At 39.9% G+C, this 25773-nt stretch overlaps 1 protein-coding gene and 2 long non-coding RNA genes across 6 annotated transcripts in view; 1 reads left to right on the top strand and 2 right to left on the bottom strand.

Annotated features, from left to right (window-relative positions):
- Positions 1–11660: 11660 nt before the first annotated feature.
- LOC122971348 lies at positions 11661–16446 on the bottom strand. The gene is made up of 3 exons (XR_006399450.1): positions 16302–16446; positions 13738–13910; positions 11661–13114 (listed from the first exon to the last, which is right to left on the bottom strand). It is a non-coding gene; the product is annotated as an uncharacterized LOC122971348 (long non-coding RNA).
- A 4858-nt stretch (positions 16447–21304) lies between these two features.
- Positions 21305–23855, bottom strand: LOC122971949. Its single transcript, XR_006399593.1, has 4 exons — positions 23765–23855; positions 23391–23411; positions 21923–21975; positions 21305–21414 (listed from the first exon to the last, which is right to left on the bottom strand). It is a non-coding gene; the product is annotated as an uncharacterized LOC122971949 (long non-coding RNA).
- LOC122971944 (C-terminal-binding protein 2) overlaps positions 23682–25773 on the top strand; it is a 106994-nt gene continuing 104902 nt past the window's right edge. For all 4 annotated transcript variants that reach the window (XM_044338710.1, XM_044338707.1, XM_044338708.1 and 1 more), the window contains exon 1: positions 23682–24067. The gene's annotated coding sequence lies outside the window, so the exon portion shown is untranslated. The remainder of the gene's footprint in view (positions 24068–25773) is intronic.

The raw sequence follows: 25773 nt of genomic DNA, 5'->3' as shown, positions 1-25773 counted from the left end.
CTCCTGATGTATTTGGTTCACAGGAAGGTCAAGGACGAGCCCAATGCCCCACCCTCTTCCTGCAACAAAGCTTGTGAGCAGGAGAAAAACAGTGTCAATAACTAAGCTTCTACACCTACTCCTCAGTCTCATATGTTGCTTTTCCATGGTGACTTTGTGTGCAACAAGTGAATAACTCAAATTTTCTGGTCACGTATCCAGAGTTTCTTGAATGTTTTTAGAAATATTAACACCAGAATTATTAGCCTTAGGCTGGTGTTGCAATCAAACTTGAGCTGACTGAATTTTGTTTTGGACAAATGGTTGGCCTTCAAAATCCACATACTTCACCTGTGAATAAAAGTCCAAATGAATAATACAGCAACTTCTTTTGAATATAGGATACAATTGAAGATGAAAATATGTGCCACCCTGCACTTCAGTCTTTCACTCTGCCGGTGTCCCTTTGATATGTGAGGTAGAAAAAGCTGTGCACCTGTGGGAAGCATAAGAGGGTGATGGTGGTAGAGAGGGGACGTTGTGAGGGAGGGAGGGCAGGAGGTGGGGGGGTGGGGGTAGGGGGGCTGCAGGGTTGTGAGCGCCGGCCAACTAACTTGAGTGTCTATCCACCTTAGCCTGCTGCTGTCGCTGCCAGCATTGCCGCGCCAGACTCTGCTCGTCCAGATAAACAAATGCTAGACAAATTTCTCTTTGTTAAACCTGTGTCGACTGCTGCATAATAATGAAGGCTGGTGCTGCCAGAGCATGTGTCCAGCCAGTAATGATCCTCCTGTCTGAGAGGACAATGAGGAAAGAATGTATTCATACAGACGGACCCTCTGCTGCTCTGCTGTACATTCTTCCTTCTTGGACTGACTTGGCTTTGGCGTTAATTCGCCTTTGTAAACACAGTAGTCCAGTCACTCCACACAATTATCTTTGAATGTATTCATAGCAGATCTGGGACGCAGCCCAGGGCATGATTCTTACCATTCTTTTTATTTTGGCCATGACTTATCATTCAACCGACTCTGATATCACAACATTGAGCCTTTCAGTCGGCTCGCTTGTACTCAAAGGGAGATTGCTAAAATGAAATTGCAGCAGAGTGAGAAAAAGTCTCAACACTGCTTGATAAATTGCCAAATCTGGGTGATCTTATAACAGAGATCAGTTGGACCTTTCTGAGCGCCTGGCTCCAGCAGTGCCCACTTAAAGAAACATAATCATAAGCAATGCTGCTTTAAAATCCTCATCTTAGTGAAAAAAAAAATCATCTCAGCTATTCTCGGTGGGCTCTACCTAATTATGCATGGAAGATGTCTGAGGGCTGTGGGGGAAGGAGGTGAGAAAGGCTGGCTAGTGGTGGACTTTGTGTGGCTTGAGTGCACCGCTGAAGGCAGCCAAAGACTACTTTGATACCTGGCAGCTGGATCTCCCTGGTGCAGATTAAAATTACTTTCAGAATATCATGCATCATTATGGCTGAAAAATTTGCCAGATCACAAGGTTACTGTGATAATGAGGAGATGACGACAAGGTAAACTGCTGCAGTGAGACGTGGATTCAAATGTGACGCATATTTACCTTAGGGGGCTGGAAAAGGGGGGCCATATCTCATTTTCTGCAGGGCGACCCGTTCCAGAGGTCATATCCAATTAAACAAACAAGATGAATGTAGGATTCTCCTCCTTGTGTAAAATGCAAAGAGCCGGTCCCCAGCCTGGTGTAAAAATGCAAAGACTGCCCCGGAGGATTTGATCATTTGAAATTCTCATTTTTACCCCATCCACTCACGTATGTAATATCCTCTTTGTCAAATATGTATGTAATGGGACTGTGAAGAGCGCTAACACACACAGCGCCCTGAGAAAAAGCACATCTTTAGCTGTTGCATAGCAGCCGCGCATTTGATGTACGTTCAACACTGTATTACTGGAGAGAGTAATGTGATCTGGACTAATAGATTTATTAAGTGTTTTTGTTTCACGGAGTGTACCTTTAATCCAAAAATGCTTATACATAAAACTAATGTTTCAGCAATGAATTTTATTCAAAGCACCTGCTTACAATATATTATATTGACAATGGGTCAAATGATGTGAAAGGGCCTGCTTGTGGAGACGATCCCACTAAAAAGGGAGCACTTCCCCACAGCTTTATGGAGAATTTCAGCGTCTTTTAGTTTACTGTTTTATTTTAAAGGCCACAACTGTTTTGGTTCAGTCTCGCTGCTCTCATCAACCTTGTTCTCCAGCAGCATCGAACAGCTGTTTTCACTAAACAACCTATGAAGAACACACCGTTAGCTACCTCCCCACCATTAAACAGCTGTGTTGTATATAGTACTATTTGATTATCATCACTGATGAATTGATATGTATGCGCCATTTTAATGTTGTAGTTCGTCAAGTGGAGCAAACTAACTACTTTATATACTGTTGAGCAGTTTAATCTATAACAGTGCTACAGAAAATCTGAATCTGCAAAGTAACTAGTAACTATAGCCATTAGATAAAGATACAGTGGCATGAAAAGTACAACATTTCCTTCTGAAATGTGGTTGATTGAATGTATAAAGTAACATAGGATCAAGTAAGGTAAGAATACCACAAAGTAGTACTTAAGCATAGTCCTTACGTAAAGGTACTTGTTTGTTTTCCATATGATTTTTATTGTGTTACAGTACAATTACTACTGTGAGTTATACTGTATATATATTGTATGTGTGTGATTGATAAGTTATGTTGAGACATCAAGACCCCTGCCATCTGATCAACAGCTGACCAGGCATATGTCTAATTTTGCTCAATGACCAAAGTCTGTTTTTGGAACAGTTGTATACAGCAGACCTGCTGCTGCTCCTTCAAATGACAGACGCTCTGATTTAGTTTTTATTGCTGAATCTTACTCCGGTAATGAAGTTGGGACTGTTATGTTTCTCTCATTACCTTTTCATTAAAGATATGACTAGAAAATGGGGTTGCCATGGCAATGGCTCCATGAAGTCTCCAAGCTATATGCAGAGCTGCATTGTTTACTCTTTTGCCAAGACTGCTGTCTTCAATAGGAAACGAAGACTTTTTTTTTCTCTCTTTCCTGCGCCTTCATCTTTTTGCTTCCTTTTACAGATCAAACAATGACCTGATGCAAATAGAACATTCTTCTGAGGTCCTATTTGTTAATGCTAAGAGGTTTCATTAGCTTGCTCATTGCTCCCAAAATGATAGCTGGCGCTATTCTGTTGGGTGAGTGAAGAAAAAAAAAAGCGATTCACAGGCTCTAAGCAGTAATTTACACAGAAGAGATTAAAGAAAATGGTACGGAGCCATTTTGTCTGAATGACAGCCGAGCTGAATGTCTGCAAAAGCAACTGCCAGTTTACTTCAGCATTACCTGGTAAGAAGAAGAAAGTCTTTCATTGGTTGTGATGAATATAACTATAAAGTAAAAGTAGCTGACATTCTTAAGGATATGTAAACCCATCTATCTATTCATCTCCTTCCATCGATGTTATCCAAACGAAAACTTAAGCACCACGAGCAACTCATCATGGTGCCTAGAAGCAAGGTAAATAACAGAGGGTAAAGACAGAGTCACAACCTTTTCTCCTCATTCATCAGCAGCATTTTCCAAACCATTAGCTCTGTCATTGCTTCCTATACTTTTCATGTCTGCTGGCTGGCTTCACCCTCAGTACTGTGATTAGTTCAAGCAGGATGCCGCTCATCGATTTTGCTCCACTGGGTGTTAGTTAACCCTCTGCCAGCTTTTAATTGCTTCTCTTGACTGTTAAGGCAGTGTACAGCTCCTGCGGAATGAAGCCTCGGATCTTGTTTGAATGCTCTTACGCCAGTTCGAAAACATGCACCGTGGTGCCTTTCAAAACATTGAAATGCACCGAATTCTATCTGCGCTATCAAGAAATAAACATGTTTTGCTTGCATCCAAGAATAAGGTGTTTAATTGAATGTGTTACCTGCTGGCAGCAATTACCGTCATGCCGAGAGGTATGGATGGAGACAGAAAACAGATGAAAGAAGAGAAATGTTTAGTCTCTCGCTGACTCTGTCTGTCTTCCCGCTTTATTGTGTTTTCAGAAAGTAACATGGCTCCGGCGTGATTGACAGAAACATGATAGCTGCAGTAAACAAAAGGTGCTGCATGTACACAGAGAGATGAGCATGGAATGGGTTTTTGAAAACAATAAATCACAACTCATAGAAAAAGCCGGCTGCCCTGAACCTCATTTGAATTGGATTACCACTGGATCTCTCATGATGCAATGTGTATTTTCCTTTCAAAAACAACCATCTTTGAGGGAGAAAGCGGTTTAGACTTAGACTATAAGGCTACTAAAGAATCTGTTCTGCCTGTAACTGTTTGATGCTGTTCATTGAGAGTGCTTTATTGTTTCTAATGAGCTTAGGGTTCATATTTGTTCTGGATTTTTAATTACATATCAACATTACATCATGAAACCTATTATCTCAACTCTGCAAAGCTAATATTTAAAGGTGATGGCTTTCAGAGCGCAAGCACAATGACTAGATGCGAAGATTACACCTGCTAACAATCCATAAAACTGATATGTCTTCTTCACAGTGTGATGTAGATATCCATCCGTACATCTACATGTGAGAAAACACTTAGTTAATGCCAGAGAGGAAATCAAATGGAGAAGTTGGCAGATGCATCGTCATTTAGACAAAAGAGAAACATCAGCCGTAATGAGAGATGATATATATGTTTTTATGTCGTGTCTGAAATGAACACCGCAGGACATTCGACCAATGGAAGTATCATCTTGTGAGAAAATGTGAGAAAATCATCCGCTGTGTGAGGGGTTGATGTGTACTGGTGGATTAAATTTAGCAACTCGTGGCACAAACAATTATTTCAAATGAGTCAATATTTGCTTGGAAACAACACCTTCTCTCAGAAGACAACATTTGTAAATGAGACTAATACATTTTATCAACATGTTGACAGAAGTCCTAGAATATGGTTATGAGGGACTCATAAAAGCAGCCAAGCAAAACTTCAATACTTCTCTAAACGCCCCTTGGTTTTCTACTCCCTATCATTATTTGAATGCTTTTTGAAGGTCTTTAATTTGCATCCTAATGCTGTGCCCTTGTTCAATTTAATTTACAATGCAGATGCAGAAGCGATACGTGTGATGGAGGTTCATCCCCAAGAAAGGCACAGGAGGAAAAAAAAAAAATAAACAAAATAATTTTACTTTTATATGTCCCTCATATGAACTGAGCTGATAAAACATTCATATTAAATAAAAAACCATTCAGCTTCAGCAACTATATTATTAAAGCATACATGTGGTAGCATAAAATAATCATTTCTAACGCTGCTCAAAGATGAGGAAATTTCAAATGCATCTACCGTATGACTAAGCTGCCCCTTGTTTCATGATTCGGTTATCTGTTTTTTCGCTTCGTGTCTACATGTTTAGTTAGCAGTAATTTATGTACTCACAGTCAACATTAGTACATGAAGACAAACAGCGCAGAGCAGCACATTTAGGGAAGTGGCAGAGCTGCTCTCAGAGCTGCCACGGAATGGAAATGACAATGGTGTCACAAGAAACAGATTGGATTTGGGCTCAGGACACCTTTTTTTTCCAGGGAGGGGTGTAAAAAGTAGGTTGCAATGCTGGGGGTGTATGTGCCCAGCCCCCAGGGCTATGACAAAAAATATGGGGCACTCTCACACACACGCACACACACTTTCTGTCTCTCTCTTCATCTCTCTCTTGTCTCTCTCTCTCATTATATCTTCAATTATCAAGTCAGGAGAGAAACTCATTATTTTAGGAAGTCAATGCCCATGCCGGTGTTCTTTTTGACACAGCACAAGAGGGGAACAAAGTCCATTTGTTGAGATTTGAATCTCTTAATACCATTAGTTAATTGTGAGAATAATCATCTTCAAATTACACTGAGGAAAATATGATTTATATATTTTCACTTTTCAGCTCCCGGAATTAACTACACAAAATGATCCTTTTTACAATCCTGTGCAGTTTATGTCATTAAAAAGCAGGGCAATTACTGGTGGGTTATTTCACTATTTGTTGCGGTGTTTTAATTGACAGCCGGGCATTTCATGCAAGCCATGACCAGGCTGAGCAGCACGTGACCCACCACAGGGACTGTATCTGATTTCATTATTAGTCCCAGTTTGACTGGCTTAGCCCTCATATGTACCATGAACACCTTTACCCTTGGGTGGCTCAAGTTAATTACTTCAGCCCATAATGCCTGAGATACCACCTAATAAGCATGGAGTGTTACAAATTATGATGCTCGGATTAGCTGCTGCTTACTCCCAGAATGAAAGCCTGAATCATTTCAGTGTTTGGAAATGAATGGTTTGTAAAAACACATCAAGTGTGGTCCTCATTTTGTCAAGGTACTTTTTTTTTCATTTGCCAGGCTTCTGGATTGATTAAAGGGCCAGTTCACTCAAATTCATTAGTCTCATGTACTCCTCATGCTATCTTTCCATGCAGATAGTTTGGGTTTGAGTTTTGATATATCTGTCTCTAAGATATTGGCCTCCATGCTAATATAATCTATGCTACTTTACTAATGAAGAAATAGTCCTTTTGAAAAGTGTTGACAGAATATTTTGTGGATTATCCAAATCAACCGGGACATCATCTCTGAAAAAATAAACTACTGTTGAGTTTCTAAAATGTAATTTAAGTAGCACAAATGATTTTGTTTTCAGATCTTTTGTACTGGGTTAAGTGCAAACATCTCAGAGGCAGATGTCTAAAAGAGAGAAATTAGCACCTTCTCACAAAATTTGGAACTACCAAACTCTGCCATTACTTAGACTGCTCACAGTGGCTCAAATGGCCAGAATCATTGATAATATATCAATGCTTTGTGCTCTTAAAACATCTTTTTAAGTGCTTTAGTTGGGCCCTCTTGCACTTAGCAAGGTTAACATTGTCTTACTGTCTTCATGTGCAAAATTACATAGTTTACTGACATGCAGGGGGAGGGAGGCCATTTCATGGTGATTAGGTGTATCTAGGGTGGTAGGTTTGTGACTACACGTGTGGGTTGGCAGTTGGGGGAAAACTTGAGACAATGCTCCACTTCATGAGCACACACTGTACAGCAGCCCTCCCACACAGCCTTTGTTAAGCCTTCTCTCTTGAGCTGGCACTTCAGCCTCCCTGAGCCCATTGACTCCCACTGGATGCTCTCCACTGTGTTTCCTGGGTGAAATATATGGGGGCCTCTTTAATACTGTAACATCCGTATCCATTCCTTTCACACATGCCCCCCTCTCAGAAAACTGCAGCCAATACAATTTAATCCCATTTGGTAGGCAACTTAAATTCATCCAATTTCACAGATTAGGAGTTGTGGTATCCCTGCAAAATGTAGCTTGGTTATACTCCTAATGTTTATTTTGCTTTTATTCTGATGCACTAACATAACATAAGGGAAGTAGATAGATAAAATACATAATGTATACTGTGTTTGTTTGTTTTTTCAAATCTAACCTTTCCCCTCTTGAATCTATGCCCTAATTTTCATGAAGGCCATTTAAGCCATTTTCATATTGGTTATATTTTCTATAAGCCAGGCTTATTTCATTCTAGAGAGCTTATTGCAGCAAGTGTAGTTTCTATAACAACCATACATCATAATGAAGCTGGAGATTCTACATAATTAAATTGCACGTATGAACATACTGAGCTAATGGGATGTAGGCCTTATGTGGCATTTACTTTTAATTACAACATTAAAACTTTTTTAAAAGGTTATTTGATCAAGTCAAGTATACTAATGAGTATGCAGAGATGATTGGCAAGATTAACTGTCTTGAGGCTTTTGTTTTCCATCTCATTTTAATTTCTGACATAAATGTGTGTTGGATTGTTTGCGTGATGTTAATTAATTTCTAAAACGAAGCATTTTATAGTGTTTTGTGAGAATAATTTCAACATCTGTACAGAAAAGTTCCTGCAGTCAAGTTTAAATCAGCAGTGTGAAGGAGGATGGGAGGGATAAAAAAAAAAAAAAAAAAAAAAAAACCCCAACCTCTGACAACGGGTCTGTCTTATGAAAACGAACACCGATGGTTTTAATTTACTGACTGCATTAGCCGGCTCCTCTCCAACCAAGCCTGGTGTTGTCTCGTTGGCAGCAGCAAAAGTTATTAATGGTGCAATAACAGGAGGCAGGCCTGGGCACAGAATATTCTATTCTCTCTCAGATTGTGTAATGATTTTCCACAGAGGGGACGGCTGGCTGCTATTTCTCATTGCAGATTTTTTTTTTTTTTTTTTTTCAAATGGAGTGACGAGGGGAGGGGGGTGGCAAAAACAGTGCCCTATGGGTTAATTGACTTATATCCTTCACAGTTGACATTCCATGTAAGCATGAAAAAAAATTGCTTTACTCTCCGAAGAGGAGCCATCCAATACTCAACTGGTGTATATGGCAATCATATTTTTGCAATAACCATATATTAAGGTGTAAATGTGTAATCAAGAATCTCATGTTTTTATGAGAAATAAGCACAAAAGGCAGCTTTGCCACAAAACATGTGAGATGTTACTGTGAAGGAAATAAATAATATAAAAAATGCAAATGCAACCTTAAGATTCCCTACTACATATTCATTCTCTAATCTGGAAGGGTATTTACGACCAAACATTTTAGCAGATGAATGCAAGAAGTCAAGGGGGTCATTATTTAATTCCAGCCGGAGAAGGGAGAAATAAGTGGAGCAGGAGATTTAGATGATGACCTCCTGCCTGGAAAGTTGTTGTTGGTGGTTCTTCCAGCTTTTATAAGGCCAGCTCTGCAGGTTATGCTTTTAATCACAATTACTGGCCAAATGTCCAAGTCCATTCTGTGATTTATGTGTTTTAAAAAGCAGTAGGCTGGTTGTCTGAGAAGGTCAAGCTGCAGGGCAAATGAGTGGATGGCAGTATTGTAACACTCTACCAAATGCCATATCCTCTTTTTTCTCTTTGGTAGTATACATTAGCATCCACCTCAGTGTGGAATAAACCTTAAAACGTATTTAAACACACATGCAATCAAAGGTAAATGCTTAAAAATTTTGTACTTTCCTGCTACTGAGTTCAAATCAGTACAAATTCAACTCCCTTTCCTTTCCTTTTTTTGCCACAGGCTCTCATATTGATTCCATGCATGAGCCTGCAGAGTTATCACAAAACAAATTGCACAGACTTGAATTTGACAATCCCTTTATGAGGAGCACTTCATTGATTTCTGGAGGGTGGCTCTGTTTGGCTCCTTTACAGAGGAGTGGGGAGGCTGCTGATTGGAGAGACACGCAGCACAGCTTTTTCTAATTGCCTTATTTCCTTATTGTATTCTGGTGGCAGCTTATGTCAGGGAGTAAAAGTTAGCGACTGTTGCTCGAATGTACATAAAGTGTGTTCTCCCTGTTATCCCCCGTCTATGTCTGAGCCCTGCTGGGTATAGCATTGTGTTGCGACTTTTCCAGAGGATATGATGTGTCAGCGAAATCTGTCCTGCAGTGTGAGGCTTGACACTGCAGTGACAGCACAGCAATATTTCCCCTCTTGTTTCAGAACAAATTAGCACCAGCATGACATCAGGGGGCTCATTGTGCACCCAGACCCCATCCTCACACACACAGCTACCCCCCTCCGGTTAGCTCTCTGGGTAGAAGGACAGTCATTGTTATATACTGTATATTTGTATGATGTTTATCATCGTATCAAGCTTTTTTTCCTGACATATGGCGAACGACTTTCAAAAAGGTGTGAAAGTAGAGTGTCTGGTTACATTTGACTACTTCATATGTACTGTGATTTAGGGCTGCAACTAACGATGATATTCATTATTGATCTGTCAATTCTTTTCTCAATTAATTGAGATGTCTGGTCTATGAAACGTCAGAAAATGGTGAAATATGTTGATTACGCAAAACATTTTGCAACCTAAAATGTATTGTTGTCCCAACAACAACAGTCCACAACCCAAATATATTCAATTCACTATCATAGAGGATTAAAGAAACCAGAAAATATTTACATTTAATAAACTGGAACCAGCTTATTTTGGCATTTATATCTTTAAAAAATGACTCAAAACAAGTAATCAATTATGAAAATAGTTGGCAATCAATCAACTAATCCTTGCAGCACTGTTGTTTTTTTTAGTGTTAGCATTTCGCAATTCTTCTATTTGTCATTATTCCTGGATTCAATAAACATGACTCACAGTTATCAAAGTATTTATTCACCTTATCATTGTGTACTTTCATCAATTCATTTTAATCTGATTTTAAAAATACCAGTGAACATGAAACTGTTGCTGATGAGCGAGAGGTCTCAATAGGGTTTCCCGTATAAACAGATGTTTATCCCAAAGCGCTTTCCATTACCGTCTTGGCAGGAAGGTGAGCGGCAGATACACCAACCACGGGTGAAATAAAATCAAATGGCTCACAGAAGACAGAGTGCAGAATCTAATATTGTGCGACATCATGTGTGTGCGAGGCCACTAGACGCAAGTCACCTGCAGGGTTAAGAGTTTATCCAGAGCTCCAAAGTACACATGCCTTTTTTTTTGTTTACTTTCCAGCATGCATCACATTGGCACTGAGTTGGAAAGCCACTGCAAACCACTTTTCTGCCTCTGCAAAAAAAAAAATGGCATTCACCTCCATGCTTTCCTTTCTTTTCCACAAGGTTTTGAGGTGCTTTGTGAAAACAGGAGAGGAGGGGTGAGGAGGGGGGCAACTATCCCTGCTCTGCTTCCTTTCCCCTTGTGTGGAATAAAGCTGTATTTTGAGGGGGAGCGCTGTCATGCATCACACACCAGGAAGAGCAGGGAAACAAACAGGGCCAGATTCATCAAACAGAGTTGCTCGGCAGGATGGGGAGTGCTGGGTATTAATCAAAGTTGAACGGCTAAACTGGAGAAAGAAGGGTTGGAGGGGAGAAACAGAGCAGACCACATCTTAAGTCTTGCGCACAAAAGAGTGAATAGAAAATCTCTATCGGCTGACAAAATACTGTATGATGAGATACTGTATCATAATGGTGTAAAGATATGAATAAATGGATAATTGTAGCAAAGTGTGGGAACGATCTGCCAGTTTTCTTATATGAGCTGTGGTTCAGGTTGCAAGAATTCATTATGCATGTGCAGCTGATTCTGTGTAACCAGTTTTGCATATTTTCAGCTTGCTTTAAATATGCTGTGCCACCCAGTCACTCTGGCTTATTTGTTTTTAAGTCCTGCAGACTTTGATGTGACCTGTAATTTTGTCCAGTCTATTAGGATATTCAGACTGAAGCAGAGCGTAAATTAGTAGAGAAGCTCTCGTCCAACTTGTTTTTTGGAATATTCCACCGCTCCTAATTGGATGAATGGATTTATTTTGTTTTTGGAACAACCATGGTGAGGCTTCTGTTTAATCTCCACGGGGCCCTCATCCTGCTTCCCCACCCACTCACCAGATTGATTGTATCTAATACCAGACAATGGCATCAATGAATTCAAGTAGTTTTTTTTTCTCTCCTCTTTCTGGTAGACAAGAAAGAGAATCATTTGCATGCAGGTGACATGTTCAAACGGGGCAAGGCGAGATGAATCAAAATGCAACTCAACAGTTTCCTAATGCTTTGACCTAATTATGCACCCATTTTTCTGCTTTCTTTTTTTACATGGTCTAGTCATGTCCCATCTAAACATATTCAGATTGGATTTGATGAAAAGGTCTCTGCTGATTCACTGGTTCTCTGTAGTTTTGCTGACGTAAATTAAATTTAGTGGAAGATGCAGTATGTATTAAAAAGTCTACAAGCGAAAATGCTTAACCATGAGTTTGGCAAAGGCAAGATGAACCTTCTTTTATCGATCGGCCATATTAGTGAGTACTTCCTCTTCAGGATGCTCTTAAGGTTGGACATATCGTCTTACATCCTCCCCCTGACCACGGTAACCACAACATACAAACCCGGTGGGCAGGAGACTACACCCGTGTAGGCCAAACGAGCATCAAAGAGCACAAGATTCATGATGGTGGAGTATTGATCCCTGAGGAAATTTAAATCATGTTTATAGGAAATTACTTGGATCACCCCACAGATGCTGTAGAAACCTGTGTGCACATGCATGGTGGAAAGGGAAAAAAACACTGATGCATATGAAATATTGAGTCCGGTCTATAAATTGCAGGTGACAGGTTGCTGCAGGAGTCGCTGATTTATTATCTGTACTTACAGTGTGAGGATAACAAAGCAGCATCTATTTTTCCAGACCTTTGACACATTAAGAGAGAATGTAGCAGAATAATTGTTTAACTTGGTGGCTTTGTCATTTATTTACTTGAACATCCTTGTATGAAAGGCAGGAAAATAAATCTGCTTCCAGACCCCTTCACGAGAAAGATGTATGACACGCAGTCTGTGTATGTCATACATCTTTCACGACTAGGCTTCATCATAATCATGATCATCCTGCATCCCATTCTGTCTGCTTTGTGGAGCATTTTTAGCATATGACAGTCTTATCACTCCAGTCCAAGAGTGTTGTAACACACCACTGGAAAAAAAGATTCATACCATGTCCCGATACTCTAAAGGAGAAGAGTGGGAGCTAAGGAATAAAAGAAAATGTTCCAGTCATTGCCACCACCCTGCTCCACTGTCTGAGCTGACATTAACACTGAAATGAGAATGACCTCATCAAACGTTCAGCCAAATCATCATAAATGACATGATATTAACTCTGCCAGACAGCTTTATTTTTTTTTTTTTCTTGGGCAGTTCTCCATTTTGCTTTAGTTTGTGGTTCTGTGCCCTTGTTATCTGGCCCTCCAGACTCTACTCTCACTGTGAGGCAGAGGAGCAGAAAGATGGCAGTAATTCATTTTGTGCCATGCCACAGGCAAGGCTCTTTTTCCCTTCTGCCCATTACCTCCAGACCAGACTCGGTGTCTCAGCAGGACACCGCTTCCTTCCGCTCTCTGGACCAGACCCACCGTACTCCAGGGGGCTGAGGTTAGTGGACGACCCACTTCAAATTCTGTCAGCGCCACCCGCAAGCATCCGAGGCATGCCACTCCACCTCCAGGAAAACTTCAAAAAACATGGCAACCTCAAAGTCTGTCAGGCTGGGGAAGCACTGGCTGGTTTCTTTAGGCTTATAAAAAAATAAACTCACACTACCTCAAAAATATATTTGACTGCATGTGGCAACTCTGGCGTTTGCATAGAGTGTTAGTTTGAATTAGGCTTTTGAGCTTTAGCTATTTGCACAAGTTAAAATCAAATAAAACACGACATGGAAAATAATGTGCAGGGAGATGAAAAGAAGCCCAAGAAAGGCTCGTTCTTCCTTATTCCGTTCTTATTTATATTATCCCTACCTAAATGATTTAAGACAATATTCACAAAGTCAGAAATATGTGGCTTTTGTAAGAAAGAAAATAATATAAAAGCATTTTAAAACAGAAATATTTTAACATATTTAGGACTTTAAAGCAGTGGCTTAGGCAGAAATTGTATTTTGGGTAGGCCAAACTGTCCATACCACTTTGATGAGAAGCACCTTGATTTCCCATTCTTGACTGTGCAGGGAAATACATACAAATTTGGCTGTGAAGGTGGTTCATGAATTGCACATAAATTGGTGGGTGAGCCCACATCAGGCTGACCGGGAGAAAGAACTATACCACCTGGGAGCAAGCAGCCGGGCTAACCTCGTTGTGTCTAGTGGACTCAGTCGATGGAGGCAGTGGCATATCTTCTTCCTCAATTCTTGCTTTTTTTAAAATAACACATTAAAATATTTCTTCAGCCATCGTTGTAGCATTAGTGTTACATTATATGAAAAGCCAGCCAGCTAGTTGGTTGCATGCAGCTCAGGACAAGTCTGTGAGTCAGAACCAGAGCAACCAATCACGCTCCAGAGACTTCCTACGACTTGTTTCAACAGTTTCGTTTTAATTTGATTTGATTTAATTTATTGATTGGGACAGTGTGCAGTTTTAAATATTAAAGATGCACTGCACCGGAGTTAGCTCGAAGCTAATTTGCATCCGTAGTCCCCCACAATCAAAACATACAACAGCACAACAACAAACAGTACAAAGCAAAAAAAAAACACAAGAAAAACACACAGAACACACCATACAAAATACAAAATATAAAATACAAAACTACACACAACGGCACATCACATACACCCACAATGTCAATTAGAAATTAATAATGTAAACTAGACTCAGTGGTCACACAGCTGATTGGTCTTTAGTACATGACAGTAATCAGAAGACAAATTCAACGCACACACAAACAGACAACAATAAATCTAATTTATGTGTATTTATCTCCCTATACATATTTTTTTATATTTATTGTCACAAAATTTATTTTGATCAAACTTGGACAGCGAGTAATGTGGGTGGGCCAGTGCCACCCAGGCCCACTACTGGCTACACGCCTGCTTTAAAGAAGATGCCATTTTAACCAATTGAGAGAAAGAGTTCCTTAAATTGGGACCCTGATATCTTAAACTGACCTCTGCTAGTGAGATTTTTGGGAAGAGGAAAACAAACTATATATTGTATTTTGTGTAGCTGTTTATTTTATTGGCTATATCCAAAAATAGCTTAGTATTTCATATTGCCATTCCATCTGAAGAGAAAATGCTTCAGTGTGTCTCCAATGTAAAATATTCTGGATTGAAAAAGCATACGTTTCAATTACAGCCTAGTGTTTTCAAATGCGAAGATGCACATCAAATCCAAGATGCTTGGATGTTTATGAGTGTAGAGTGGTTTGATGGAAAATCACTTCTTTTTTTTTTGCAATATTGCCACAAGACCTAATTTCTTCCCCTGGCAAGCATTTGGGTTTGGTTTTTATCTTTATTTTGACATGTTGTTGTTCATGTGGAGAGCAAAAGAAACATCCCATTAACAGGCTCTCTCCTATCTCTGAACATAAATCACTGACATGTAAATGAAACGCTTCTGACAGAAAGGGAGATGGATAGAGGAATACAAATGCAAACATTACACATATTCATCCTGTTCCCCTCCTTCTCCCCCGTTTCACATAAAGGCACTTCAGCAATTGGAACAATTTCTGAATAAACAATTAGGAATGCAACAAAAGTCTGAAGTGATTTAAAAGAGAAAAAGCTATCTGAGAAGACTCTTGTACATAATTACATCTGAGTTTCATTGTCTTCACAGGATGGCAGCTTCAACTCATCAGTGAGAACCAAGTATTCCATTCTTTGTTAAAGGGTGACAAAGCCATGGATTTCTGATTGCCTTGGCAACAAAACCTATGATCAATCTTTTTACCATGGCCATGAAATATAGCGTGCCTGTTTCTGTTGTCAGCTGTCCAGTACAATAAGTATTTCAGGATACCACAAAGTAGTAGGTAAAGTAAAGGTATGGAGTTCCAAACGGGGGGATCCACTGGTGCCACTTTGCCACTTTAAAGATCCACACCAAACATGTATTGAGACATATAAATATACTCTGCATGGAGCAATAATGTCTGTCTGATATGTATAATTGCCACATTATAATCCTGAAAATGGCATGTCCTTCATTAAAAAATGCAGAATCTATGCAAATATATTTCATTTCAAAGGTTTAACTGCCGGACACAAGATGTCTCCTACTTCAATGTAAGGTCCATTTTCAGTGTACGTGCACTCGAGGCTTCAAGTTTCCACATCACACTTGTATAAGTTGCATACTGGACCACGATTGGCCTCCAAACCAGTTGTGATGTCACAAATCATGCTCATAGGCCCGCCCCTTAAAATAAGATTTTCACTGAGCACAGAGCACAGAGAAACTCTCCAATTTTAGTAGATGAATGTGAAAACAGCCTTCCAGTGTCAAACTCTACTCAAACATCATTCTGCACAGTGAAGCTCAAACATCCAGTTGTAGGAGCAAGAGGAAAAACACATTTTTGAGTGGAGGGGGACTTAAATTAATGAATCATTACAAAAGGATTATGATTATGTTATGACTATTATTTTTGGATCATTTTAAAATCGTTCCTGGGGAAAACATTTTCATCAATTTTGTATGGCAAATAGCTTTGAATACTACGATACTCATGAGCCTCAGCTGGTGTTGCCATGGAGAAGAAGCCAGTCAGAGATACAAATTAAAACGCTAAGAAATTTACAGCTCGCTAAAGTTGTTAACAAAGCGTAATCATTAGCTCCAGCTCACCATTAGAGGCATACACAACAGAATGTTAAACTCAGTGATCCAATTTTTCTTACCAAAATGATTCGTGGGCGTTGTAGTTTCCTTCCCTCCTCATATTGTACCTTTGACTTTTTTAAATGTTTTATCCAAGAACCAAATATTTTCCAACACAGTTGCTCATCTTTTGCACTGAGGATTGGAAGGCTTGGAAGTGCTCCAACTGCCAGTCAGCAGCATTATCTCTGTAGAAGGTGAATGTGGGAATTTAACTTCTGGAACCCGTAACTCCTCCCACTTTAGAACTCTATATGAAACTGCAAGTAACCATAGCAACAGTACATGCTACGGTTGCTACCTGCTAATAGTTGAGGGTTAGACTGACAAACAACTGAGCATTCAAGCACAGCTTCTGTTTTGCCTTTAAGTGGCCGCGATATTAAGCGTGATAATACACTCGCAGGTGTCCTGATACAGAAAATAACAAATTTGGCAAAGAACACGTTCATCATGTCAACCTCATATGTTAGCTATCATTACTTTTGTATGTCATGACACCTCTGTGAATTATTGCTTTCATCTCCAGTCTTTTTCAATGTATTTTCCACATACATCACCATGAAAATGCTAAATATGCTCAGCAACAACTGTGAAACTTGTATCACTCACCTAGAAGCATGTAATCATTTGTCTTTGCCCCCTTTGTACGAGATTAACTCACAGATTGAACCGATACTTTGACACAAAAGTGTGCAGCTCAAACCACAACCTATTATTCCACATACCTCCCTGAGGCGCAGCTGACATTTACTCACTTAAATCTATCACATACTCACTCTGTATGTCTCTGTCACTGCTTCTCTCTCAGTTTTTTCGGGAGAGCATTTGTTTCCAAATGTGACCCAATCTCAGAGGTGCTCCAGCTTAGTGATTAACTCTAAAAGGTCTCAGCTGCAAAAACAGCCCAATGATGACGCCTACAGAGCCTATGATGAGTTGAAATCCTTTTGAGAGACAGAAAATAAGACTGTTGTCTGACATACATGTGCCTCTGCACCAGGCAAACCTGGATATAAACAAAGCACTTAATTGAGATAAGTAGCTGCATCTACCTAATCTTGGCTGCTTTGGTCATGTCCCAGTAATTATAATATCACTCCACAATGTGCAGGTATACTTGAAGTAAATGCTGGGTGTGGAGAAAACCTTGATGAAGTGGATGAAGTGTGATGCTGATAGCACCAGTGATTGGCTAGAATACAAGTCTCTCTGATCTCTCTCAAAGGTTAAGATTAGTGCATGTAATTTATGTTTTATTCATTTTCTGAATTTTCTTCAGCAGATATTCTTTTTGGAGATGCATCTGACAGAAAAAATAATCAGGTTTTTTTTGGTCTGCAAAGGAGAAAAAACACAAGAGTGACCACCAACCAGCAGGAAAAGTACAACAAAGCAAATGTGGTAAGTAATGTTCTTGCAGAGGGGGAAAGCAGAACTACACAACGCGGCATTCACCAGCAAACGCAGAGGATTAAGTAAGTTTCCCTTTGAGAAATTAACTTCAACACAAAGTGGAGATAAAAGAAGAGACAGAATAACGAGGCCTGTTTGCCTATTCAGAGGGTTTAGCCATGTATTAAAAATCATAGCATTAAGCTTCCTGACAGATGCTAATGAAGTGATGTTTACATTTTTGATTCGCTGCCTAAACAAAGATAAGACATGCTCTTGGAAAACAGCAAGCCCTGCAATCCAAACACTTCCATTGAGCCTGTCACCAAAGACATGACAGCTTTCTTCCCAACTAACAACAATGAGCGACTCATTTCCATATTAATGAGAGAAAAGAAAGGCAAGTGGATGGGAGGGGGGGGGAGGGGGGGCGTTGAGCACGGAGGGGGCGATGTTGCTTCTTGTTGTCTTGGCACCTATTGACAAAGTCTTCAAATACGTAGTTAATGACCAGCCCAAAACACAGGGAGCAGCCTGTGGAGTAATCATATCAACATGTTGCGTATGCATATCATGCTGCGTACTGCCGCAATGCCTCCTATGTGATTGCTCTTGTGTAAATGTTTGGCATTGTTGCCACACACCAGACAGATTTGTGCACATTCATGCAGGGACACGTGTGTGCACATATACGCCCGCTCACGCATAAACACGTGCATACACACACAGCACTTAACATCTTGTACAATAAGAGACATCCTCATCCCACAGGAAGCAGGCTTCAGTACACCCATAGGGTAAATACAAAATTAGCAGCTCTAGAGAACACAGGGCCAAATCTAGGGGGGATAAAACATCTGTTAGATCCCACAGCATTTATTTATCATAACCTTTAAAACAAATGTCTGTTACCGTAATAAGCTACAGTAGCTAAATTTCTTTCATACAAAAATCACAGATTTGTGGTTTAGCCTTGAGTCAGGCTTAAAGGGACACTGGACCCATTTTACATGTCAGTGAATTTACAAGTCATGGGGACAATTTCTCACACTGTTGCGTAATGTCTTCTGTGGCACTTGAGGATCACAGAGGGAACTTTGTCATGTCTGAGAAAGTAACCCGAGTGAGGCTTAGAGATCAAATCTTTTAAAGTTTGGTTGCATGATGACAAGTACACTGTTTAGGAGCTTGGCCCATATGAAAGACAAAAAGTCAATATATTTTAGCTTCTGCTGCATCTATTTTGACCATTCTCTTTAAGTTGTCTTTGAAAAGTCTCCCATATTGGAAATGTATGAAAATATAACACCAAATCAATACTATTTTGCCGTAAGTCACAGATATTTAGACTTGATTTGAACTTGAAGCTGTCTTGAGACTTGAATAAAGGCTTGAATTGACTAGACATCTGAAAGCAGACTTCACCTTGTAAAACAAAAATGACTAAAATAGCTGCAGATAGGTCTTACATTGACATACACCTTAAATATTTATTTATTAGGATTGAAATGACTAGGTGTCAGCTGGAGAGGAAAAATACCATGTAATGTTGAAAATGTAATTTCAACATTTAGAGAGCTGCAGACTTACAGCTTGACTTGAAAATTGCTTATGATTATATTGTTTGCTAAACATCTAAATATACTACATTTGTGGGACTTTTATTTAAGCCCAAACATATACTCTATCTCCATGATATGAATATTTATTTCCCACAATCTGTGTAGGTTTGTGATTCTCTCAGAGGCATTTCTTCTAACTCTTGACTCTGCGAGGCATCTCCTAGACATAATCTTCCAGTTCATAGTGCATGTCATTAGCCTCCTAAATTACAAACATCATTAGGAGAATTGATTCAACTTAGCCTCCTGGGGGGCTTCAGTCTGCTGTTACTACATACTCATTTTGAGTGTGGTGCCAATCCTATTTCACAAGTTCAAGCGGACCCATTGGGGGTCTGAGCTGCTCGCCCCTCTTTATCCCTGCACAGTGAGGCCCTGTCTCCTCATTAGCAAAAAGGAGTAGACCGTTTGTGTGTGTGTGTGTGTGTCTGTGTGTGTGTGTGTGAGTGTGTGTGTGCAGTATTCATGCATGTTGGGCATGTTTCAGTCTCGGAGCGGGGAGAGATGAAGTCATTGTAGCACACTGACCTCTTCAACAACCCCGATTGCTGCGACATTGTATGGGGCAATCCTGGGGTACGCAGTGACAACAGTGAAGCAATCTGATGCTGATTTTTTATTCAAAAATGAAAGATTTAACATGTTTCTGTGCCCTTTTCTGTAACCTTATTTTTCACTAATTCAACCAAAAAACTAAATTGTAATAACTTACCGAGAAAGCGAATGAGCTAGCAAATGAAAATAGTGCCTGAGCAGAGAATGTGGAGGGAAATAATTTTGATAAGCAGGGTGGGAACAGAGTGCCAAAAGAAAGCAACCAGGGTATAAGAGGGGAATTGACAAATATAAAAAATGATTACACACACAGTATGAGCAAAACGTCAAAATTCGAACAAATTCGCCCCTTGAATCCTAATGCAACATGGTCCTTGTACTCTGGAAGAGCCACTAATTCCAGCCCATGTAAGAAACATGGTGGGGGTGCCGTGCCTTCAATAATTCATCTGCAGATTGATAGATGTGTGTCTCTTGAGACCGCAGCATGGATAGTATGTTGCTCAGCTCTCCGCAGAGACTCGCTGTGAACTCCGCCTGTGAATTTGTGAGTATGGAGATTGGGGTCATAGTTCAACATGAGAGGGTCTGATGGGGTGATACATTGAACCCACACCTCCTCTTCAAATAGGACGACACAAATCTCTCCAATACTCCGAGACTCCTCTTCATCTCCATTGAGATGTTTTATGTTGATGCAGCACGGGATTGAGTGTAGGCTGCAGATCACATGCAGCTGTGGTTTTGCATGTTAAGAAAAATGAGTACAGCACTTCTTCATCTTGCTGACAATATCGTTTAAAAAAAAAATCGTTATGCTTTTCGTCAGTTCCATGATATCTAGTTTAAAGTAAAACAGGTTGAAAGGTCAATTGTTTAATTAAACATGATAAGAGAATGAGATGAAGTATTATTGCTGGCTTTGATTTAACTTCAGATGTGACTTAATAAAACAGACAATATTCTCAGACAGCATATGAGCAGTGGGAGTGGAAGAGTTTCATGCTTTTTTCTTCACATAGATTACGTTAGCTGCTTTTGTGTTTCTCAACATGTGCATCGTTTTTGCATAATAATGCATAAGAAGCCCTCCTCTTATGCTTCTTATGCCGTAAGTGTCATCCGACTGTTATTGTACTTATATAATAGCTATCTTTTTCTTTGATTGGGGTTCCTTGAATGCTAATATGAACATCATGTCTGAATCACCAATTCTGCTTTTTGTAAACAATATACAATCAGTCCCACACGTCAATAAAATCATTGGTGTGTTATGCAAGAATACAATTTCGCCACATTCATTTTCTGCATAATTATTCCATTGAGGGGTTGTCTTTTTGTGTTATACGCTGCACACCCCCACATATAGCCGGTGTTCTGAGGAGAGTGGACAGCCATTGATGGACAGATCAATACTGCAGCATATGCAGGCCAAGCAGAATATAGAAATGAAAAGTGGAAAATAGGATATAGATAATTGAACTCCCTGATTGGTGCTTCACACAATCTGCTGCCATTTTCTTGACCTCACGGAGTGACAACACATAGTGCAGAGCTGAGCCTGAAAATGAAATGGAAAAAGCCACTGTGATTACTTGAAAACTGTAGCAGGGCTACTCCTCCAAATGTACATCCCGGGCAAACCCTTTATGGATTAATGACATGATGTGGATCAATGCTAGTACTTTGTGCAACAAGTTCCAAAAAAAGGACTGTAAAAATCAATCATGTGATGTCATCCCTGACCCTATGCATTCACAAAGCACTGGGGGTCACGTGCTTTGCTAGTCTTGTCAAATCAATTGTGCATGGTTGAGTCCCAGTATGTACAAACAGAGTCAATCTACATTTAGTATTACTAAATTAAATTGTCTGCCAGTACAGAAGCCACAGTGTTACTAGCAGAAATAATCACTGTATAGAAATCAAAGGAACTTTTAATGTAACCACTAATATTTGAGAGTCATACATCCCACATGCTGTGAGAAAAGCTCCCTGTACATGAACTTACCAAACATAAAAGATGTAAGTACAGCCAACACAAATACAAATACAAGGCCCACACTCACCTTATTCACTTGGCTGTGTTATTTTATGAGCTTTCAGTCAGCAGTATCACCATCTGTGATCAATTCAGACGAGAACTATTAATTATATGTACAATTTAAAGGGGTGAAACACAAATATCACAGGCTTGTACAAGCCCCTGTAACATCTGAGTATTATGTTAAAGCAACATCATAAATTATAAATTCACTGCAGTGTACCGACTACTGAGCACCACTGACACATAAGTCTATGTGGGGACATTATAAGCTTATTAAAGTGTCTGTTCAGCCAAATCTCACACACAAAAAAGCATTATTTCTAACACTTGTATCTAGTCATGCTGACAGTTTTGGCTCTATTTGCCAAGGTTTTGAGATATCCTTCTCTAAAACTACTGCCATCACACGGTACAATGGAGGTGACTGAGTGAAATTTTGTTTACTTTTTGCATGTGAGTTGTTGTCATCTGGATTAGTTAGACAGTCAATTCACCCAAATTACAAAGTGGCCTATTTTTCCACTTACCGCTAGTGGTGTCTGTCCATGAAGATACAGTAGTTTTGGGTTTTATGTGCCCAAGTTTAGAGAGAGATTACAGTGATTTCCTAAACCAGCATTAACTTATTTTTCAAGTTCACCAACTAGTAGCTAACTCTGTCTATGCACCATTTGGTGCAGATAGTGTACAGTAGGTTTATCAGAGCTTTTTTTTTTTTTTTTTTTTTGCTGAAAACAGCTCTTTACTGTGTCTGGAAACAATGCTGACAAGAGTAGTGAGAGTGAACTGAAAAGGCTGAGTTGGGCTGACATTTGGCCTAATAATTAAAATGAATATCATCACTGTGATGTCAATGTCCAGGGATCTATTGTGGTGGATAACTTTGGGTGCACGTCATATATCTTTCTCCCTCCTTTGCCATTTCTTGTGTGCATCTCTGTTGTGACCAAAACTGTAAAGTTGCACACCAAAATAAAAAGAGCTAAAATATGCTAAAATGCTCCATAGAGCTGAAGGGACCTCCAGAGTCAGGTGATAATTGAGTATTTGTTGGAGCGACACTTGTCACATTACACATAATAATTGACTCACTGTTGATATACAAATATAAATGAGTGCAGCTTTAAAACTCAACATGTCTTCCAAGACAAAGTGTCTCAGTTACTCTGGATAATCCACAGACCTCACAGCAAGGCCTTTGATCCAAAAAAGTAGTTCCAATGAAAAAAAGTAGTTCTGAAACACTGAAATTTGTGGATTATGCAGAGAAAGTGGCACATTGTTTCTGCTGCTGCATAGTTTCTCAGATGTCATTTTTCAGTGTTGTGCCAACACCACACATAAAAATCCATTCAACTTCTATATTGTGTTGCCAGCAGAAATCTCAAATAGCTATTAAAGCCTTAGCAAATAAAACCAAAACTATCAGCATGTGGCTATATGGGGGGTTGCTTAAGGGGTGATATATGTAGTGATTTGGGTGAACTGACCCTTTAAGGAGATCTTCTCACCTACAAAAAAAAGAGATATGTTTATGCTTGAGAATAAATTCAGATTTCCCATCTGACCACATTTTTTTTTTTTTTTTTGCTAACCATGTGAGCAGAAGGTGTGTGTGTGTGTATGTATGTGTGTGGTGGTGGTGAAGGAGGAGGAGGAGGTGGAGGGGGAGGAGGAGGAGGAGGAGGAGGAGGAGGGGGCTTCTTCTTCTTCTTGGTTTATGTCATTGGTTTAAACGACCCAAGACCCCGCCTTGATAAAAAAAGAAGAGTTAGTGTGACTACAGCCAAAGAGAGAAGGGGAGAGATAGGGAGAGAGAGGGAAAAAAAAAATAAAGCAGTGAAACAGTTAGACAGACACCTACTCGGCGTCTACGCTCGGGCTTAATAAACAAGGACGCGTATCAACACATTGTAGCCTGCTCTCTGCTAGGTTATCACTCCTCTCAATCCGGTCGTTTCTTCCTCATCTGCAAAAAAAAAAAAAAAAAAAAAAAAAAAAGGAGCCGCTTTTGTTGCGCACGGAGGATTAATAAGGTGGAATCTGAATTACTCCAAATCTTTACAAGAAACATTTCTCCCCCCCGAAGCGGATGATGCTGCCGCCGCCGCCGACGTGTGCCTAAAAAGTCGGCTTCTCAACTTGCGATTAGACATCATTCATCCAGGTAAGACTGCATTACAGATGGCAACAACAGCACCGCTTTTCACATTTAATTCAGTTGAGAGTCTTTTCCAAGCATTAGGAGAGTTAGCCACGACTGGGCTGCCGTCGGGTCCGCAGCTCTGACGGCTCTGACCATGTGTGTCCACCTTACTGCGCCATGAAGATGGGGGAATGGTCGGGTGGGTTGTAACACCAGAGGGACATTATTTCTGACCACGGAAAACCAGGTCTAACTGTCAAATGTGGACACGGAAGAAGCCCGCGTTTTCCCTCCAGTGCTGCCATTAGTGTCCATCACCTTTTACATTGCAAGGGACGCGGAGACTAGCTTATATTGTGTTTTTTTTTTTTTTTTTTTGCTCACGAGACCCCGTACAGGAGTGTGTGTCGGTTAAAAGAAAATAGGAAGTGCATTTATGAGAGAGTGTGTGTGCGGTTTTGGAGGTGTGTGTGTGTGTGTGTGTGTGTGTGTGTGCGTGTCTATCTATCGTGTGCTTTCCAGTGAGCCTGTTTGCTCATAAATCCTCTAATGCCTCACACTTGACCCGGCTGACTGAGTTATTGTAAGCAAAATAGTGTTGTGAAAGACGCCATCCTGTGTAATCTGCTGCTACAGCCTCCTCTCTTTTTTCCCACTTAAGTCATAATGGAGCACATCTGCTGGCCAAGCTGCATCACCATGCAATTGACCTTTTACATGAGTGTATTTTAGCACAATTTTAAGGCTTCCCTGGAGGAGTTTTTGTACTTTGCAGAAGCTGTCATGCATACTTAGAGAGGACTAGGGGCTCCCTAAACTTTTTTTTTTTTCCTCCAAGGGACCCACAAATGATAAAACTAGTGGATAAAACATCTTCATCTGATGACATATTGCTCCAAGAAATCCCACCTGAAAAGGGTTCTTGGTTTTGTTACATATCTGTAGGTGGGTAAATAAAGATACAGTAGAAACTTGTGTACAAAATAGTCATGCTTTTGCAGTCTCTTGTTGTTAAGTGAGTGACATGCAAGCGAAACGGAGCCAGCCCTCATGTTTCTGGGGATGCCGCTGTCATGATCCCCTAGAGGCTCCAGGACATGACTTTGAAAACCACTGGATAAGGGAAAAAGGGGACTGCTTTTTGTAGTTCCCACTCCCACTCAGGCATATTTATCTTGTTTATAGTTTTTTTTTAAAAAAAAGAAGATATTTTCAGTTAGGATTTAGCACCGTAGTTGACTGTGTGAACTTAAAAATCGGTCAGGAAAATGCATCTTATGTTTACTGCCACTGTTGGGTGCCATCAGTTTATGAATGAGCTGCTAATTGCCTTGTGTTAACTTGTTAATTACACATTCTATTCTTACACATTTATTGGGCTAATTAATTCGCTGATTACAGTGAAAATATGACAACAGGACACATGTTTGCTTAATGAAGAACAAGAGTTATCTTCACATCTTATCACTCATCATTAAAAACATCAGTGTCAGCCATTTGTTCTTGTCAACAAAGATGATTTTTATCCTCCTGGCGCTGTACACCTCAGGGTGTTGGAACAGCAAAAGTTACCAACATGAATCCTGTATGAATTACTAATAAGAAATTTGATTGTTTTACGTTAGTCAAATTATAGTGAAGTTTACAATCAGAGAATTAGTTTTCAATGGCTGAAAGCTGACTAGGGAATGACCTTGGTAAAACAGCTCTTTGTCTGTCTCATGGGT

This window comes from Thunnus albacares, chromosome 20 (assembly GCF_914725855.1).
Source record: "Thunnus albacares chromosome 20, fThuAlb1.1, whole genome shotgun sequence".
NCBI lineage: Eukaryota > Metazoa > Chordata > Actinopteri > Scombriformes > Scombridae > Thunnus > Thunnus albacares.
Note: the sequence above shows the minus strand (reverse complement) of the source record. Positions and strands in the feature narration are given on the sequence as shown.